Raw genomic sequence first — 22407 nt, forward strand, 5'->3', positions numbered from 1 at the left:
TGGCAAATTGCATGTCAAAGAGATTAGACCAATTCTTTTTTTATTACCAACGTTTAGCTAAGTATTGTACACAGTATTTGATATTGTCAGACTTTAGTTTCTTCCAGTGATGTTAAATGGTACTGAATTATTAGTAGACTGAATCTCCTGTAACAATAATGATGTTAAAAAATGTCATTTTTTTTTTTTTCTTTCTGGGAGTCTAGATTGAGATTAGTATCCTAAATCCTTGGACCATTTTGCTATTGGCTGTTTGTCTTTCCAAATTGCTTAGTTCCATTTTATTTTATGTATCTCTAAGTTATTGCTTGTCTTTTATCATTGGTTATGATTTCTTTTGACATATGTAACTTTTTGTTATTGGTGTAGTGAAACTTACTGATCTCCTTTTTTAGCTTTTTTGGAGTGTGTAGGTTATTTTTAAAAATTTACCCATTCCCTACTATGAGATATGTTTCATATTTTCTTCTAACATTTGTGTTGTCTCTCATATGTAGGTCCTTACTGCCCTTGAATTTTGTTTGCAAGCTAGACATTTAAACTTACCCAAAGAGAAAGTCAATTCCCTTTATTCCTTCCCCAAATGATACAAAATAACATCTCGTCTTCAACTGGGCTCACCGTTTATGCTTGGTTCTGTTTTTAAGAACTCTAGTACATTTAACAGGATGATTAGTTTATGCCTGCATCGGTGTAACATTGTTGAAAAAACTACTACAGCTTTATAGTAAAACTTGACATGAAGTAGTTCTGGTTTTTTCTCTTTTTTAATATCAATTTTAGAAAGTTTTTTCACTGTAAAATCTTTTCAATGTTTTGATTGGAAGTGCAATTATTGTATAGATTTGTTCAGGGAAAATTAATTGCTTTAGGCTTCCTTTCTATGAATAGGGTATAATTTGTTCCTTCATCTTCTTAAATGTTAATAATAGTGTTTTATATTTCTCTCCAAGAAAAAATTTCCAACTTTTATTATGATTGTATTGAAATGGATCCCCAAATTTTCTAACACTTGTGCTATAATTTTTTCATTTCACGTAAGTTAAAAGAATCTTTACATACGTGCTGGCCTTGTTTCTGGTGTCTGGCACTATTGGCTCTAATAATTTCTTTTCATGTAGCCTCTTGAATATTTTATGTGATCATATCATTTGGAAACAAAGTCTGCTCTGTGTGTGTGTGTCTCGATGTGTGTGTGTGTATACACACACACACATACATATACATATATACATATAATTTATATATAATGCATCTAATTTATATATAACATGTATAATATATATAATTGATAAAACATATAAAATAACATAAAATATGTAATATATATTATTTATAAAATATACAGTTTGTATATAAATTGTATATAAAATATAAATATATAAATAAATGCATATACACATAAGTATATAAATATATATTTATGTAAATATAAATACACAATTTGATTTGTATTAATTATATATAATATATATAAATTATATGCATATATATACTGAGACACACACATATACAATTTATTGTAGTCACAAAGATCTTCAGTAGAGTATGGTATAATAGTGATTATAGTGAGCATGCTCATCTTATAATATTTACTATTAGGTTTGATCTACGAACATGGAATATTTCCATTTATTTAAAACTTTAAAATTCTTTCAAAAATGTTTGGAATTTTCAATGTACAAGTCTCACTCTTGCGTTATTGAGTTTACTACTAAATATTTTGGTCTTTTTTATGCTAGTGTGAATAGAATTATCTTAATACCACTTTGAGATTATTAGAAAATAAAATACAATTCTAGTATATGGAAATACAATTTATTTTTCTGCATTTGTATCCTTTGTATCTTTTTCTTGTATTTTTCTGTATTATTCTACCTTTTGACTTTATTGGGGTTATTTAATCTGATAGATTCTGGGTTTTTAATTTTTGTATGTGTATGGATTTCTCAGTTTTCTGTATACAAGAGGATATCTGCAAAGACTGATTTTCTTTCTTTCTTTCTTTTTTTTTTTGCCTTTCCAAACCAGCTGCCTTTTCTTTCTTCTTCTTGCCTGATTATACTGGCACTAAATTCTAGAATAGTATTAAGATTGATGAGGATGGACATCTTTGTTTTGTTTCTGATCATAATGCCCTCAGTTTTTCACCTGTACTGTGATGACAGTTGTAGGTTTTAATCAATTCCTTTTATAGGCTTTAGAAAGTTTTCTTCTACTATAGGCTATTGTTGAGAGTTTTCATCATAAATATTAGATTATTGTCAAACGCTTTTATCTTATTCCATCAATACAATATATAATAATAATCAATTATCAGTTGGATAATTTATTTTCAACTCTTTTTTTCCTGCATCTAGTGCTGGTAGGTGCAGATTCAAAGTTCCTGAATGTTCTGGTATCCCGTAGTTCTTCATATAAATGCCTAAGGGTATGTGCATAAGTACATATGCATCTAGTCATGTGTATATGTGTAGATATACATATCTGTGTATTGTATTTATTTCCTTAACTAAATGTTATGATGTTATGCAAATAGGATGGGGTTTGGAGGAGCATGAACCGAGTTTAAACCCTAGGATTTAAATTAAGTACTGGAAAAAAATTAACTAAGTATTAAGAAAATCATTTCATTTTCTAAATGTGTTTATTCACCTCTAGAAAGACACTGCTAATAGCATTCTTGGGTGCTGATAAGGATTAGTGAGATGATTTAAGTAATGTCTGTTACAGGCATGCCGCACAGTTGTGTGGTACATGACAGATACTGAACAATGTTAATTTTATTCATGTGTTTTTTTTTAAAGATTTTATTTATTTATTTGACAGACAGAGATCACAAGTAGGCAGAGAGGCAGGCAGAGAGAGAGGAAAGGAAGCAGGCTCCCCACTGAGCAGAGAGCCCGATGCGGGGCTTGATCCCACAACCCTGAAATCATGACATGAGCCGAAGGCAGCGGCTTTAACTCACTGAGCCACCCAGGCACCCCTGCATGTTTAATAAATAAAGTTCATAAACTTTATCACTAATTTATATTTCATGTGTCTCAGTATTATTCACCTCTTTCCTGAGATTGTTGGATTTTCATTCTTTATTGCTCTCACTTCAGCAGGAATAGAGTAGTTTAGTAACAGGATTAAGCATGCAGTAAGAGAAGAGGCCAGGAGATCAAATCAAATTCCCTTTGTTAAATTTACTATGTTTCTGTGTTGATACATAAGCACCAAAAGGCTATGAGATGTTCGTGAGAATAGATTCACAAATAGATATTAAAACCTAAGTCACATCACTCACACCAAAATCTGTAAATTTTTTTGTTCCCTCAATTGTTTGAATCCTAGCCAAAAGAACAGTCCTTTATCTTGCTAAAAAGAATGTTCATAAGCCTCCAACTTTTAAAGATCCCTGTTGGAACTCCATAATGAGAATGAAGAGAAAAAACAAGCAAGTATAAATTGATGGTATTGTATTACCTGTCTCTAAAACCTGAAAACAATGAATTTATATTATTCGGGGAAAATAATACTAGTTGTCTTGGTTACCAGGGAATGTATTTCATTAAATGGCAGTAACTCTTGAATTGACAAAAATTGTTTACTTGAAATGCATAAAGATATCCTAATGGTTTGTGTGGTTATCGTTAACTATTTTAAATGTCACTGTAAAATCAGAAATTCTACAGTTATTCCTTTTTGTTGTTCCTTTTTGAAGGGATATGATTCCTTTGACCATCACTTGGAAGTGGTATTACCAAAATAAACAAAATGGAGAAAAACTTACGAGGAGTTTATGACACCTCGAAAACCAAGAAAATTCTTTTTTTAAATTTCATTTTACTAAGGCCTCTCTGGGGGCAATCTGAGCCTGGGAGATAGAAATAAGCATGAGCCACAGGTGGCCTGATATCCTAAAGGCTGCCCAGGAGTCCACAAACACAGTCCTGTGATTTCTGCTCACATGAAGGTGATAAATGTGCCATTGTTGATAAAAATAATTAAAAAAAGAAAAACTTGAGGTGAGACTGGTAAGTATAGAATTTGCCATTGTTTTTTGTGAGTTCCCATCTCAGACATCCTACAAGTTCATTCATCTGTTTGCTTCTACAATAGAAAGTAAAGATAAATAAATAAATAAATAAATAAATAAATAAATAAATATTAGAGAAATGCGTATGGTGGATCCAGTCCCCTTTCCAATTTAAGAGTGATTCCAAAGGTCCTATACTTGCACTCATAATTTTTATTGTTCTGGAAAAACAATTTCCAGAATAGCCTTTCGTTCTCAGATGAGTCATGACCCACTGTGGGAAATCTACCCTAAGTAAAGGCAACTGCAGGGCAGTTGTCTCCCAGAGATCCTGGACTTGGATCTGGAAGTGGTAACTGACGATATCTTGAATGTAGTTACATGCATTTTTGTTGTCCTTGTTTAACGAGGGCTACTTGAGTTAGGCAGGATTGAGTTTGTTGTGCTTGGAAGCACAAATAAGAATACTTACTTTCCATAGCCAAAGGTGAGACTCTGTAATAAACATGTCTTTTCAGTCATAAATTTCTATCTTATGTTTGGAGAAACATACATTCACCTTAGTTATCAAAGTCTGTAAAAGCTGAAAATGCCAGACACTCTGCTGGCGATTTCTTTTCCTTGAAGTCCCATGACTGAATCCCTACTAATCAATCTCCAGAAGATAGACTTTCAATCAGTATCTTGTTACATAAAGAGAGACATCAACCATCAAACGTTATGTCTGTGATGGTCACCTACATAGCAGTGGTGGTAGTAATTTGGATGCTTGGACACTAGCAATAGCACAGTGGCTGTGGTGGTGAGATCAGTGGCTGCCATCAAGCAGTACTTGCTGTGAAGTCTGGACTTAGTGGAGGCAGCAGTGATGTTTATAGGGGTCTGTTATAATGGCCTGATTCTAAACATTGTTGGCCTTGTATTCTAGGTCCTGCAGTCATCCTGGAGATTGGGAGTTAACTAATATCCTTTTCATAAATTATCATTATTTTTTGTTTTATGTGGCTAGAGTTAATTTCTCTTGATTTGCAAAGTTAAATACCCAGATCTGTGTATTTTTCTTTCTTCTACTCAGATTTCTCACTTTCCTCTTGTCCCATTTAAGTACTTATTCAGCCTTCTTGCCACATTGCCTAAGGAAAGGGATACAGTTGGGTTCAGAAGAAATTCTGGCTTTGTTTTTGAAAAACTTATGCTTTGGAATGGGATTGACAAAATGTCTGACAGAATCAAGGTTTAGTATAGTTCATCTCAAATTAGGAATTTTTGAGGACTGAGAGAAGGAGAGTTAAGGATATGGGGATGGAAGAGATGTCTGTGCAAAGCTTTCCTAACATGCTTTTAGCAAGGCAGCAAGACCCCAGGGAGGAAATGGCTGGAGAGTGCAACTAGGTAGATGAGGTCATGGGTGGTTTTCAAACAAAAGATTGCTGTGTCCTAAGCAGGGCATTTTTTAAGCTGTGAGTTCTGAAGTGCTGAGTTGATGGGAGGCAAACCTTGTTTGGACAAATGAATCAATGATAAGGACTGTTTTCCCAAAATTTGACTTTATGAGAGTCCCTAGAACTTCTTAGAATTTGAGGGAGACTAAAAGGAAACATGAAGACTGAGATTGGGTTTCCTACCAATGAAGTCAGATAGGAATTCAAATTTTTAAAAAAACTGAGTCAAGAAAAAAATAAAATCATAATTTCTACATTCTTGAGTTTGTGAACTGAAAATTTTATCCACTAGGAAATTGTTTAAAAAGAAGCAAGAGTCTTAAAATTCTGGAATAAAATTAAAGAATTTTGAAAGATAATCTTGGATTAAGGAAGCCATTATAAAAACATGAAATTTAGAAATGTAGCAGTTAAGAGATTGCTACATTTAGGGGCGCCTGGATGGCTCACTGGGTTAAGCCTCTGTCTTCAGCTCAGGTCACAATCTCAGGGTCCTGGGATCAAGCCCCTCGTCAGGTTCTCTGCTCAGCAGGGAGCCTGTATCCCCCGCTCTCTCTCTGCCTGCCTCTCTGCCTACTTGTGATCTTTCCCTTTCTGTCAAATAAATAAATAAAATCTTAAAAAAAGAGAGATTGCCACATTTGAAGATTTAAAATATTTAAGTCTCTACATAGTAAACCACGTGTCATATAAAAGATAATTGATTAAATGTTTAGAGTGCTTTTACAAAGTATTAAAAGACTCTGTGCGTTAAAAGTTGAACTGAAACATAAAGTAGCAAGTTGCACCAAAAGAAACTCAAATATTTTTAGCCTATGAGGATACATTCAGTATTGGTGAAATAATCAAAGTAGAAATGAAAACATTGAGAAGTTATTTTTTCTTATTGACAATAATAATGAGGCTGTAGTGATGATAACTACAGCAACAATAGTAACGGTTTACCAAGCATTTACTATGTGCCAGCTCCTGTCCTAAGTATTTTACATGAATCAAGTTATTTAATGCTCATGAAATCCCAAGGGATTACTATTTCCCTCTAGAGTTCAACATTCATGGATACAGATAAATTTGTCTGCTGTGTCCTAAGCAGGGCATTTGTAAATTTGTAAATTTGCCTGCTTTGTTTACTCTTAGATCCTTAGTACTCAGAAAAGTGTCTGGCTCTTAATAGGTACTCTATAAATATTGACTGATAGGATTAATTTTTGTTTTACAAATGACAAACCTGGGGCACAGAGAAGTTAAGCATGTTGCCCAAAGACACAAAGCACATCAGTGGCTGAAAAAATTTATGCTATCAAGCAGTTACTCACCAGAGTATGAACTCTAAATCACTGTACTATCTCACCCAGAAAAAGAGTAAGTAATGAACAATATATGAAAGATACAAGTGGAAAGATACTATCTATACAGGGCAATTGGCAACACATATCAGAGTGAAAAATATGCCCTTTAACTCAACAGTTCTACTGCGGATGTACTCACATGTGTGAAGATTTACTTCAAACTGTGTTCACAGGTGCATTCTCTTTATTGACAAAGGACTTTAAAGAAGCTAAGTGTTCAGGACTCCCTGGGTGGTGTAGACATTTAAGTGTCAGATTCTTGGTTTCAGCTCAGGTCTGATCTCAGGGTTATGAAACGGAGCCCATCAGGCTCCATGCTCACCATGGAGTCTGCTACAGTTTCTCTCTCTTGCTTGCTTGTGTGCGCTTGCTCTCTCTCTCTCTCTTTCCATCCCCCTCTGAAATAATAAATAATAGTAAAATAAATAAATCTTAAAAAAGAGGAATTTAAGTAGTCATATATTCGGTTGAATAAATTGTGATCTCACTCTGCAATGGTGTGGTTAAAAACAAGTCATTCTCTGTGTGCTGATTTGGAAAGATTATCATAAGGGGAAACTGCAAGGACCAAAACAATGTAGTCTGCTTCTATTTGCCAAAATGAGTCCAGTATGTTCTATTTCTATGACTCTTTGTACATATCTCTTAGACACACATAACACATACACCATAAGCTTACAGTCTTTCTCGGAGAGGGACTTGGAGTCTGTTTATGGAAAGAGGCTTATATTGGATTGTATACCCTTTTGTAGTCTTTGAATGTGACCATGGACAAGCATTACTTTTTTAATAAAAAGCTCAAGCATAAACTAAATATTTGCACTCATCCAAATACATTAGTGTTAGTCTATGAAAATGTTCTCCATGGAGAAATAAGAAGAGTAGGAGGGCAGTAGAATCAGAGGCAGAAATGCAGAGAAGTGAACTTTTCTTCTTTGATGTTGAGTTTCTTATAACAGGAATATGTAATTTAAATTACATTTTAGAATGATCTTCTGGCTTTTCTTTTTAATCTGGAAGTACACACATGCATAATGAGTTTAAAGACAAAATTTTAAAGTAGGTTTGAGACTAGGAAATTGGAATTGTTTTTAAGGGTATAAAGTTTTACAGACTTTGAAGATGAATATTCTACAATCCACTCATGTAAATGTGGATGCTATTCAACAGTTGGTGAAAACTATGATTATTGTACACCCCAGTTCCAAGTTTTATTGTTGTGTTTATTTAAGACATTATAGTCTTTTAGTTCAGGACCTAGTTTTACTGTACTGTGATAAAAGAGATGAACTCTTAAGATACTTTGGAGAATTTTGAAGTTTAAAAAAATGTGGCAGAATGGCTGTTGCCATCTAGAATTTTTAAAATTGTTATTTTCCATAAATTTGAAGGAAAAATGTGTTTCCACTTCATCTATTTCTGCCATTCCATATAACTTTATTTCTTAAACAGTAGCTGAGAATAAAAAAGATGTGTTTTGAAATACCCAAATGGCATCATCTCCTCCTTGTCCTTGACCATCACCAGAAAGAATCCAAGTAAATTATTTAAACAGACTGAAGGTCAAATGCAGATGAACAGGCAAGAAGCAAAAACAGTTTCGTGTGTTTTGTAAACATGCCAAAGATGCTTCCAGTGAACATTGGCCGGTTATGTAAGCGTGCATTTATCTCTTTGTATATTCACCCATCAGGCCACTAGGGCACTTGATTGGGATTTTCAGAGGCTAATAACCTCATAAAACCCATTTAAGTGGGAGTAAAGTACGTAACAGAGCATGTACTCTCATGCTTATAAGCAAATGTTGTAGCAGGGTAAAAATGGAAAAGCGGGGTAGTCTTATATTTTTAATAAACTAGTGAAGAAACATTACAAAATAAAGCATGTTTATCATGATGAAAATTGTTAAGGCAGACTCACCCCTTTGTGAATGATGGGGATAGAGATTGAAATTATAACTCTGCTAACACTAAAGGGACTCTATAGAAAAAAAAATCTATTCTCAAGCACTAATGGTAGAAATGTGAGAAAGACTATCTCTTTTTTCTCAAAACAATTGGAATCTTAGGGGTGATAAAAAGAAGGCTGTAACTGGAAGCTTCTTCAGAAGTTAAAAGAGTTGATGTTACAGATGGTGTGAAAGAGTGAGGCCCTTCGAGGGGATGAAGATACTCTGAGGAGCAAACACAAAGAAGCTGGAGAAAGCTTGTGGCAAGTGGGGTGCCTGGGTGGCTCAGTCACTGGGTATCCACCTTCGGCTCAGGTCATGATGGTGGGGTCTTGGGAATGATGGCCCACATCGGGCTCCCTGCTCAACGGGAAGCCTGCTTCTCCATCTCCCACTCCCCCTGCTTGTGTTCTCTCTCTCTGTGTCAAATAAGTAAGTAAATAAATCTTAAAAAAAAAAAAAAAAAGCTAGTGGCAAGTATAATGAGGGAGCTGGCTTCACAGCTGACGAACTGCTCGGAGTCCATTTATTTATTTATTTTTTAAAGATTTTTATTTATTTATCTATTCGACAGAGAGGGAAAGTGCACAAGCAGGGGGACAGGCAAAGAGGGAAACAGGGTCCTAGGGAGCCTGACACCGGGACTCCATCCCAGGACCTGAGAGAAATGCAAGTGCCTTGCCAACCTGGAGCCACCCAGGCGTCCCCAGATTGGCGAATCTTTAATTCCAACTCCACATGTCACTGTCTCAGCCTATTTTTTCAGTCTTTGGAACAAAGTACTTAGTGTGTTTATACTGCAGTTTCCTCTGTGGGAGCCAGTAGATTTATAAAGCTCCTGATATGCTATCATACAAGGATTAAGGTCAACTCAGCCCATGGATATATTGGAAACCTCCGTGGCATCTTGATGCCCCCCCTCCACAGTACCAGGGACAGGAATGCCCAGGTGATGCTAGTCTCATCCCTATCGCAGCCCCTCACAGATGCTTGGGCAGTGTGCGGGCTCCAATTCCTACATCCACCATCAGAAGATGCAATTTTCTGAGCTTCAAGGGGAAAAAAATAAAGGGGACGTTTATCCCTTGGTCACAGATGGGAGTCAAACAAGGGCATCCACCAAGAGTAAAGAGTGTCTGAAAAATTGTGTCTGGGAATGAGGAATATCTAGAGCCTGAAGGTCATCTTAGAAACTTCCCTCCTATCCCACACTGTTCCAGTGCTGGCTAGAATGGTGTAGATGATCTTTACGTACTGAATACAAACAGAGTTCCAAACGTACAGAGGTCCTAGAGATTGAATAATGGGGAAAAAAGCAGGGTAAGAAAATCTATTCTCTTCTCTCCACCCACCTTTTTGCCTCTCTGCATCTTCTCTACATCCATCTCCGTAGCTTCTTCTCTGGACGCAGCTCTTCCTCTCGTTTGGCTCTCAGTCTCCTGCACTTTTTCTTCAGGTCTCTCTGGGTATCTCTCCTCCCCTCATACATTTTTTGTAACCTCCAAAGAAGACAGGAAGTAGGAAGAGATTTTCCAGAAAAGTCAGTACTTTATATAATAGCCATCACATGTGTGAGTGGAGAGTGTTTCAGTCCCCCTGCCTGTCCCTCCCCTCTCTCTGTGACAAATAAATAAGTAAAAGTCTTAAACAAAGATATCTGCCAATCTGATTTGAGTCAAAAGAGGCTTAAGTAGCACCTGTATGAGTACAATTATATATTTGATAAAGAAGTGGCAATAAAGCAGAATTAGAATCTATGTCTAGTCACACTTTTGTTTTCTTTATGTGGAGGTATTGTAAGAATCTGTTTTCATACCGGGAGTGGGGGGAAAAGGGGGCGCCTTAGTATCTCAGTCATTGAGTGGCTGCCTTCAGCTCAAGTCATGATCCTAGGGTCCTGGGATCAAGCCCCACATGGGGCTCCCTTCCAGTGGGAAGCCTGCTTCTCCCTCTCCCACTCCCCTTGCTTGTGTTCCCTCTCTTGCTGCGTCTCTCTCTCTCTGTCATTCTCTGCCAAATAAATAAATAAATAAAGCTTAAAAAAAAGGAGGGGGGGATGGCTTAAGTACAAAGGTAGCATTTTCCTTCTTATATCCTATCTTCATGTCGTATCTTCATTTTTGGGCAAGAATTGCCCAAATAAATCATTTAGAAATTGTTTTGTTCTAATTGTTAGTGTTCATTATGAATTTCTATAAAGTAAACATGTTTCAGAATTTTGTTCTTTTTTGAGAAATAGTCTATTGATGAGGATTTGCTTTTTTTTAATTATTATATGAAGCTATCATGACATGGAAAGCTACATGTCATATTCTCTTGGATAAAAATAACCTAATATTTTCCAAGCACTTATGATATGCCATAAAGGCACTGTGCTAAGTGCTAAATGTGTTTGTGCGTGTGTGTGTATAAATATATGGGCTCGTTAAATTATAATTTTAAAGAATAAGTGCTGTGGGCTATTATTTATTTTACAGATGAGAAAAATGAGGCACAGAGGTTCTATGAATCCAGGTCACAAGGATGTAAAGTCATAGACTGAGGGTTAAAGCCACTCTGATGCCAGTGGCAATGATTTTTAATTACTACCTTAATCTAAAAAGGGGCATTTTCTTTGCATTATGTATTATTATACCGATTTACTAGCTAAAACAGTCTCTCTCTCTCTCTTCTTTTTTTTTTTTTTTTTTACTCTTTTTTTCAGTGTCAGCAGAACACTTGGCATTGTGGCTTCTAGAACAAAAGGAGAGTCTGCTAAAAGAGTGTATTTCTGCCTATTGCATAGTACCTGAAATTCCATATAAGAGAGCTTGATTTCTTTTGTCTAGGATTCCTTTAAAATACCAGTAATGTTGGAGAACACTTTAGATTGTTTCCACTCCTTTCTTACTTAATAGAATTAAACTTTCAGAAGCTTTGTGACCATTCATTTTTATGGGAAAGAAGGAAAGAAAGTATTCGCAAGCTCTGGCTGCTTGCAGTATCTCACTGAGCAGGAGCAAAAGGAAAATGGGAACAGTTTGGCTTATATTTGACCCAAACATTCTGTCTTTGGCTCTCTTAAAATTCATTCTAAACTTTACAATTATGTCTCCAATATGCTAAGGTTTGACTCATTGGCTTGGCTTCTCCAAAATCTTCCAAATGCTCCATAAGACCATCATAATCAGGAATTCTAGGAGTCATCAAAAAATATTTTCAAGTTGCAGTATGTTCAGAATAATACACCTTTAAATCGGGTCCGAGTGGTTAATTTTTAAAAATTAACTAAAAAATTATTTGCTAAAATAAAACAACTGCAGCAAACTTAACTCAAATTATCTTCAAATATGGGAAAGTAAGAAACACAAAATTAAAAAAAAAATCAAACAGGAAAGGAAAAAAATCAAACATCCTGAGTAAAATAATTTAATGAATGAAATATCTTTAAAGACAAAGATCCCATGTTTTGTTTTCAAAAGACCATCTAAGTAGCTGCTTCTAAGGGAACCATCTAGAGCAAAAATGAATCTAAGTAGTTGAACCTATATGAATCAAGAAATGACAAGCAGAAAAGAGGAAAAGTGGGAAATTTTAAGGAAGAACAGCATTTATTGAGGCAATGAGTTAAATCTTCCAAAAAGATTAGATCATGAATAAGTTTACACCTAAAATAGGGCAAACTTTTTGAAATTCAAAAAGCAAATAGAACTAGAGAAAACAAGAATCATTGTGGGAATTTTATTTTTTAGAAAAGATAAGACCAAATAAACAATAAAATACGCAAGGATCCACAGGTTTTGAAAAATACAATTAAGTTTATACAGTTACCTAAAATTGAGAAACATGTTGCTCAACAGAAGATACCATCTGCCAAATTTAGAAAAAAGGCTTGAAAATATTTGCAGCATGAATATTAATGGGTTAATAGCCATGCTATTTAAAGTTCTCCTAGAGACAAACCGTAAGAGACTCTTAACTGTAGAAAACAAACTGAGGGCTGCTGGAGGGGAGGTGGGTGGGGGATGGGGTAACTGGGTGATGGGCATTAAGGAGGGCACGTGAGGTAATGAGCACTGGGTGTTACATAAGACTGATGAATCACTAAATTCTACCTCTGAAACCAATAATACATTATATGTTAATTAAATGAAATAAAAAACAAATAAAAATAAAAAAGAATAAATTTCTTCTAGAAATCAACAACAAATCAGGTAAACATAAAACAAAATTAAATACAATGGAGATAAAAATATTATTACCTGATGAAAATGGTTGGAAATGTTGGAAATACTGAGTTTTATTAGGATTATGAGAACCTTGGAGCACCTGGGTGGCTCAGTCGGTTAAGGTTTTGTCTGGCTCAGGTTATGATCTTGGGGTCTTGGGATTAAGCCCCATATTGGGCTCTCTGCTGTGTGAGGAGCCTGTTTCTCCCTCTCCCTCTGCCTGCAGCTCCCCCTGCTTGTGGTCTCTTTGTCCCCCTTCTCTGTCAAATAAATAAATAAAATCTTGGTAAAAAAAAAAAAATGAAAAAAGCAAAAGGAATATGGAGAACCAGCACTCTGTAGACATTGTAGTAGGGACATAAATGTGGAACATCTCTTAGCAAACATTTTGCTGGGATTTATTGTTCAAAAATTCTGTCCCATAGATAAGGTCTAACAAATGTCAAAAGGTTAATATCCAAAGGCATTTATTACAACTTTATTTAAAAATGCAAAAACAAAAACAAAAACAAAACAAAACCCCATGGAAATAAAGTAAGTAAATTGATCGTGGAATTAAAAAAAAAAAAGTGGCGTTGCCTTGGCGGTGCAGTCAGTAAGCAGTTGGCTCTTGGGTTCGACTCAGGTCATGGTCTCAGGGTCCTAGGATCCAGCCACACGTCAGGCCCCATACTCGATGGGGAGTCCGCTTGAGATTCTCTCACTGCCTCTGCCCCTTGCACTCATGCACACACACACATGCACACACACTCTCTCTCTCAAATAAATGAATAAATCTTAAAAAAAAAAAGTGGTACCATCATACAAAATGTAAAGAATGAGCTAGATCTTTATGAACTGTCATGGAAAGTATTCAATATAAATTAAGTGAAAAGAGCAAGATTAAAGAAAAAAATAATGCTTACAAATGTGTGTATATATATTAAACGTACACACACATAAGCAAAGATGTAAGCATATAGATGCACATAGGAAGATAAACTCCCCAGGGATATATTCACATTTAACATTTTGATGCTGACAGGGAAGTGGGTAAGTGGTTGGAATAGGAGGGACTTAGGTACTTATTTTAAAAGTTCTTTATTACATTAATTTTACAAGTATATATATACAAGTGAATTCTGTAAAAGAGTAACCAGAGAAAGAGCTAAACTGCATTTGAGCATTCAAAAGACCACCCAGAAGTCCCTCTTTTTGTTTTGAGCTTTTAAACCTTTTCTTATCTAAAAAGAGGGTGTTTTTTGTTTTGTTTTGGTTTTAGTTTTATTTTTTTAATAAGTAAGAGATCCTCTAAGGGTATAGAAAAGGAACATCTGATTTGTCGTTTTTTGGACTCATAGTTGCGTTCTGTATCTCAACTGTTGGGAGATCTGTTTCCACTGGGTTGGACTGGTTCTTACCCTGCTCTACGGACAAGAGCCTTAAGCTCCCTAGCATCCTTCTTGGACTTCCCATTCACTTTTACGAAGCAGTTCCTTAAAACTGATAAACAGCAATGAAAAGTACTGAGGTTCCTTGTCATACTGAGTGTCTTTGTAGCTGTGTTTCCAGACTTGCCTGTGCATCCATGTTTTGAATCTGTCCTGAAATTTACATATGGAAGGCACACTTTCAAGATTCATCTGTAATCTGGATGTGAAATTTGGAGCTTCTTCTATTTGCATGATTTAACGCACTATTTTTATGTACCCTTAATGTGTATTATTTTTCCTGTTCACTTGGAAAATGTATTTGATAAATAATACGTATGTAAGATATTTATGTTTTGCTTTGAAGAGTGAAGAGCCCACTGCACTCACTACATAGAGTGATGTGCGATTAAAGGGTTCTTTAAAGGATTTTCATTCATCCACTTATTCAAAATAAATAATGTAGTAAATGCTTCCATTACTAAATAGGAAGGAGTAGTTGCCGCAGAGCGACACATATTCAATATTGACTCCCCCCTTACAGAAGTGCCAAAATTCTTAAAATATCTAAGACAGACGACTTAGATATTAAGCAGAAAGCCTCTGGAAAGTCGAGTGAGGGGGTTTAATACTTACACCCAGGGATGAGGGAAATATTGGAATTTAGGATCAAAGAAGACAGGTCCTGTTGAATACCTTGTTCTCTTAATTGGGAACTCTGAAGAGCTACAGTCCCATAAACAAGTAAACAAATTTAGGGTGCTATAAGCCAACCCAATCCCTGATTGGATTAACATGCCCTGCCTCCTCAATATGGTTATCCTTCTCTGAAGGAAATAACATTATCCAGAGTTTCTACATTTTTTATATATAAGGTATGTTAATTAATAAAATAATTGCATACGATACCCCCAAAAGAAGACTAAGAGGGGAAAAAAGGAAGGAAAAGAAAATAACAGACAAGCCAAGTTGAAGGTTAAAACAATTATGATAACATGAGGGGGCTCCTGTCAGACCAAGCACCCATCCATTCTTCTGATAATCACCATTAACTGTGGACGGAAGTACTCCACACTACTCAAACCAAAGCAAGAGACACCGTGAATTGTGTAAAAAACAAAAGGGCAGTGAATGAGCTTCCCCTTTTCAGAGCTTCTTGCCTACAAGCAGACCTCAATTTGTACCATGTGGTATGACTAAAAAGCTTGACAGGGAGACCTGCAGTATTACTGGCCAGAGGAACCAGAGAACAGAGTTGTGGGCTACCAAAGACACTGGAAAGAAATAAGAAGCAAAAGCCAAAGAAGGGAAAACCAAAATTCTGCTGATAACCTTTGCAAAATATCTGGCTGATACCTGAACCAAAGATACACAGGGTGGACTAAGAAGGACCTAGTTTAGTGGGCAGGTGCTGAACTGGAACTCCAGTTGCTGCCTTCCAGACAAAGTTGCAGATAATAATCAGACACATTGTGTGTGAAACCAAAAGCATCACTCTTGGGAGGAACGTAACAGCACCCCAAAGCCTCAAAATATAACAAATGTAACATCCAGGATAGGTTGTGAAGTGACCCAAAACTCAAAGAAAGAATAATGTCTCCCACTCTCAAGAAAAAAAAACAAAGAACAAAAAACAAGCAAACAAACAAAACAACTCCTCAAAACCCAGAGAAAGAACTTGGTATGATCCAGATGAGTATGTATACATCAATTGTTTTTATAAACCAGTGACCAGAACAAAACAGAATTCTAAGTACTTACAATATTAAAACATCATATATGTATGAACGAATCTAACAAAAGATGTGCATGTTCCCTCTATACTAAAACTATCAAGACATTAGTGAAAGAAAGTTAAAAAGACTTAAACCTGAAGACACCTTTCCTGTTCATCTTTTGGAAGAAGCCCTGTTGTAAAGATGTCCGTTTTCTTTAAACTCATCTGTAGATTCACTGAAGCTCAATGAAAGTAGCAGTTGCCATTTGCTATAATTCAAGGCTGATTCTAGAATTGGTAAGAAAATGTCAAGAACAAAAAGACTTGGGGTCACCTGTGGGACTCAGTCCATTAAGTATCAGACTCTTGATTTTGGCTCAGGTCATGATTTCACCTTCATGGAACGGAGCCCGTATCCAGCTCCGGGCTTAGCAAAGAGTTTGCTTGAGATTCTCTCTCCCTCTCCTTCCACCCCTCCCCCCTTGTTCACTCACTCTCTCTCTCTCTAAAATAAATAAATAAATACTAAGAAAAACAAACTGACAAACAAACAAAATAGCTGTGACAATTAGGGGAAGAAGAAGAAAAGAAGAAACACCCACCTGCAATGAAGCAGAAGCCTTCAAGTCAAGAATTATTCTAAGGATGTAATAGTTAAAGCAGATAACTATTCTCAGAAGGAAACAGATGAATGGAATCAGATGGGGAGTCCAGAAGCAAACGCAATACTTAAAAGTCACTTACCTTGTGACAAAGTTTACATTGCTGTGAGGAGGGGACAGGGTTGTGTTTGAATAAATAGGTCTGGACCAATCAGCTATCTGTGTTAAAAAAAAAAAATTGAAAGAAAATCCTACTTCATTTCACCCTCATCTTATTTCACATTTTACACAAAAATTAGCTACTGCTATTATCTATATCGAAATGGGAACAATACAACACAAAACCATCTGGACAAAAATAAAGACTGTTCTTGACATTGAGACGTTTATGAAACACGCACAAAAGCATGAATTCTAAAAGAAAATAGAAAGTTCATGAATTGCACTAGATTAAAATTAGGAGTATTCATCAAATTTTACACTAAGAAAGGTAGAATGGCGAACTAGTCAGTAGGAAAACATACTTGAAGTACATATGACAACAGAGAGTTTGTATCTAAAATAAGCAAGGAGCTTTTCTAAATCAGTAAAGAAATAAAAATTCATGGAAAAATGAGTAAGTCTAGAATAGGCACTTCCTTTTAGCACACCTGCTGGGCTCCAACTTTGCAATATTGTTCCTTCCTGTCCTCACACCATCCAGCCAAACCCTTTTCCCCTGCTCCAGAATACCCAGGTGTTCTTTCCTCAAGCTCCTCTCTCTTTACATGTAAACCAAGAGAAAAAAGACTCCTAAGTTCTCCCCGCTGGAACATACTCCATCATCCAAACACATGTACACATTCTCTTTGAGGGCCTCCAGTTGAGTGGGCTGTAATGTGACTGCAATCTGTGTTTGGCCAGCATCAGCATAGAGAGTTGATGCATCTTTGAATCAGACCTGTGTTTTGTCTTTGTCTCTGTTCAACTAGTCATTAGGGACCTCCTAATGCCAGCAGCCATGAGATCATTGGTACAACCGAGCTATATGACATTGAGGGAGGGAGGTCTGAGATAACTCTTCCTGGAATTTACTTGTGTCCTCTGGGCATTCTAGGGCTTAATCCCCAATGGACCACTCCTGTCATCCAACGGATGTCTGCTGTGCCCACCTGAGATTTTAGTCTTATAGGTTCACTAGCACACAGCTCACTGTTGGTGGCTATGGTCCTAGGAAGTTGGTTTCTTAGGGTCAGACGCTCAGTCTCCACTAGGGCCAGATAGCACGCGAGGAACTGTTTTCTGAAGGGATAGCCTAGCTCCTAAGTATTCGATGTCTGTGCACATGCCCCATTGTAGCATGCCAGGAACTCTGTATTGTATTTTATCTATCCCACGTTTGTCTAGCACATGGCCAACCACTGGGTCATGTGGCCCAAGCAGACTCCCACTTGTTACTGCATAGCCTGTCATTGCTCTGCTCTCCTCTTAAAACTTGAAATAAAAATAGATTGGAGTAGTATTCTCAAGGAGTATATACTGCTTCCAAAGCCTGAAGCAGACTGCCAAGCTCTGTGCCTCTTAGTGATAGGCAGTATGAAGTGCTCTTGACCTTGTTGGGGATAGCACAACATAACCAGGAACTTGGAAGTTACCGAGTCTGCAGATGTTTCTGTTTTACCCAGACTGCTGCATTGTTGGATTTCTTTTTTTTTTTTTTTAAAGTATAGATTTATTTACTTAGGAGAGAAAGAGCAAGAGGGGCGGGGTGGGGGGAGCAGGATGAAGAAGAGGGAGAAGCAGACTCCCTGCTGAGCAGGGAGCCCAGCAACTCAGGGCTGGATCCCAGGACCCTGAGCTGAAGGCAGATGCTTACCTGACTGAGATACCTAGGCAACACCCTCCCCCCACTTGAATGCTGTATTGCTGTAATTAAGTGTCTCTGTCAGAGGGGACTATTTCTGAGGCCTCTACTTGGAATATCCTACTGTAATAGCTCTCATTCTGCAGGGCAAGGAGCCACTGTGAGGATTCTGCCAGCTACCAAATATATGCAGGGTGATTAGGCATTCAGAAAATGACCACCAAGTGGTGTTTTGGATGCCCTGTCCTCACTATGAGATGGACCTGGGCCAGGATATTATTACCTGGTCTGCATATGTCCTCCAGTAATAGGGGGGCTATCACAGTGTTTGGGGACCTTTAGTATCAACAATAGATCAGATCCTGTAAACAAAATCTTTGTAAATATCTGGACGCTTTTTCCTACATTCCTTCACTTGGTAATTGGCCATAGGTTTCTTTTTACAACTTGCTTTAGTATTACAGAGACCCAACCTTCTACCTTAATCCTCTCCTTCAGTCAGTGGGCCCTGGCTTGAGAACTTGCTTGGGACTGGAAACCGAGCAAGCTAGGGACTGATATAGAATCAATAGAACCTTCTTGGTTTTGCCATCTATGTTGCCCCTATGTTTATTTGTCATGAATCTCCATGGGCCACAGTCCCTTGGTTAGCAATCTGGTCTTGCTGCCAGCTACAATAATTCCATCAGACTTGAATCTTTTTTTTTTCTTTTTTTTTTAAATAGGCTCCACATCCAGTGTTAAGCCCAATGTGGGGCTCAAACCCATGATCCTGAGATCAAGACTTGAGCTGAGATCAAGAGTTGGACGCCTAACCAACGGAGCCACCCAGGCACCCCTCATCTGACTTGAATCTTATGGTAAGTCCTGCTCTCTGGCCTATTTTATTTCAGAAACTTCTCATCAATTGTCCAAGATCTGTTTCTGTAACACCATCCATCCCACCGGTCTTGCCCAGCAGAGGACCATTACTGAGCCATTACTGAGGTCGGTGATGCTTTGAACTCTTCACTACCACATTTCTTTATGTCTTAGTGTGGGCCATGTCTCCCTAGTGAACACAATCATTTGGTAAGTTCTGGAGTTGTACATAGTAGATCCATTTGAGTATGCTACATCTGTGAGCCTTTTGTTCCTTTGGCTGTCAAGGCCAAGGAGCTCTAGCACCTCAGCTTCTTCAGGATCCCCTTTAAGGGTTCTGGCAACTGCATGGTTTCTAAGTCTTGGGACAATATGCCCAGTGAGCAAACTCTGCATTATTCAGCTGTACACTGAGCCCTGGTTTAGTACATGCAGAGCCTATCCCCAGACATGTTCTCTCAGCTCCTGGTGGAGCCTATCCGCCAGGTCCTGCCAGTCCTTGCTGGGATGATCTCTTTATCTTCTGTAGGGACAATACTTTCCTTCCTGGGCTATGCTGAGGTTTTGATCCTAGTTATTAGTGTATCAGCCAGAGGGAGAGGTGGGATGGATCTTGAGAAGGGCAAGTATTTTCTTGCAGGACATGTGGCTCAAGTGAGGCTTATGCATGCTCTCCAGATGGGGTTTGTATAGACATGTGTGTGTATGTGTGTGCACACATGTACACCTCTGTGTAAAAGGGGAGTTGCTTTTCCCCCATCTAGTTGCTTTCATGTGTTAGTTCATATATTCTTCTTAGTTAAAATTCTTGAAGATACTATCTGCTTGACCCAACCCCACTTATCGAACTCTCTAGGTCAGGTGTGATCAGAAAGGTATGAACTTTATAGATGGGCTCAACAGCTGAGCAGAGAATGTGTCTGAAATCTCAGTTCTAAAGAATTGTGTTTGGGCTTGGCTGGCACCTTGAAACATGACTATGACAACAATAAATACTGAGACCATTTCACAAAGCAGGTATATATAGAAGCCTCTTCTCTTTTAACTGTTGTTCTGAGTTTAGAGGTACAAAGTAGGGAATGTTAGATATTTTTGTCCTTTTTCCAAGACATAAGCACTTGGGAACTGTGTAGGTTCTGGGGTTTGTTTTCAGTTCTAAATTACGCCTGCTATTTCTATTCTGTGTATTAACACTAACAAAATGAAAAGCCAGGGAAAAAGACTTTGAAGTAACTTCCAACTAGGTTTTACAATGCTTGAATGATCATAAAACAAAGCTGATTTTTAAAAATATGTTTAAAGTAGTAATTATGAAATAGAGGTCATTTTCCCCCCTAATTCTTAAGTTTTTTTGCATTGACCCATTATTTTTGGTTGTGACCCACTTTTAGTGGTTTTTCAGTACATCTGGCACCGGGAGGTAACTTTTCAAATGGGAAAGAGTCTCTGAGTAAAAGTTGCATTTTATAAGTGCTTGAGCTCTGCTTTGCCTCTGAGGATCTGGGATAAAATAATGGGTAGGTCCCATAGTCAAGGAGAAAGGTACTTTCTAAGTATATAATAGGAAACCTCTCAGTACACATAGAGGCCATATGGAATAGAAATACTAGAAATCAGCCTTACAGATGAATTTTAGCTTATTGATACAGCTCTCCTACATTTTTTTCCTTCCTGCTGTTGTTAAGATGGCTATAATACAGGGAATCCAAAAGAAATCCAAAACTAGAAAGCTTATTTTTCACTATTTAACTATAATTAGGTGGTCAGCATTGACTGGTTGTTTGCTCTCAAACTTCATGGCAAATGACATCCTGATATTTTTCAAGGTTTACCTATTATAGCTCATTCTGGATAAAATATATGGATGCTTTTCAAATCCCATTCTTTTGGTTTATGTTTTCATTTTGTTCTCTAGTAAAATAAGGGGCTATGTTTGTATGTTCTTATACCAGCTATCATTTCCTAAAGTCTGAATGCTTATCAATTATAGAGATGACTTAGTATCTATAGAAATTGCTCAATGTCTTATCTGTAGTCTATAAGAAGGGTCAGTTTTAACAGCAAAACTTTACCCATGCATAGTGTGAATCTATAGATCATATAGATAAAGATATAGAGATGGATACCTCCTAGGGAAAGAAAAGCTTAACTTAGGAGGTAGGAGGGAATAAAAATCCAAATTTTGAGCTAAAGGGAAACCACATTGGTAGCCTTGTGCTAAAACGGATATGTGTGGGAGAACACCTGGGCCACATATTTGGCAAACTCAGGGCAGGAAGATGTCATTGTAAAATTCTTAGTGTTTGTAGAATACCTGAAGAGGGCCCATCAGAGGTGAATCAGTCTATGGTTTAAAGGAGAAATGAATGGTTTTGTCTCTATTACCTCATATGCCAATGGTTATCAAATGTTTTTGATCTCAAGACCTCTTTATACTTTTAAAAATTAACAAAGACCCTGAAGAACTTAGTTTAGAATATTTTAGAAGATGCAAGGACCCCCAATCATGTATGTGGTTACCTGTCAGAACAATGATGGCAATAAGGGATATCTGGCCTCTGGAAAACTTCACTGTACACTTAGAATGAGTTTAAGAAAGGCAAATGACATATAAGGTATTATTTTTAAATAGTTTTGACCTTCTGGACCTCCAGAAGTCCACACAACCATACTTCAACAATGGTGCCTCAACGCACCATCTGGAAAAATAAGTTTGAACAAAGGGACACAGACTTTGCTAAATTTAATTAAGTCCTATTGATTTAGTTTATCTTCACTGGGTAAAATGTTCCATTTATGGAAAAACACATTCACATGATAAAAATTATGTGTGGATGTGTTTTTTAGAAAGTATCAACCCAGCCTGTTTTACGAAGACCAAGAAAGCATGTGTTTCTCTCTGAAAGGTGGGCGGGAGTCCTGAGCAGAGCAGACTGAGTTTCCTGAACACAGGTCGCCATGTCCTGACTGTGGTCTCCTGCTAGTGCATCCTGAGCTACTA

The sequence above is a fragment of the Lontra canadensis genome, unplaced genomic scaffold (assembly GCF_010015895.1).
Source record: "Lontra canadensis isolate GAN:19392208 unplaced genomic scaffold, GSC_riverotter_1.0 scaffold5, whole genome shotgun sequence".
Taxonomy (NCBI): domain Eukaryota; kingdom Metazoa; phylum Chordata; class Mammalia; order Carnivora; family Mustelidae; genus Lontra; species Lontra canadensis.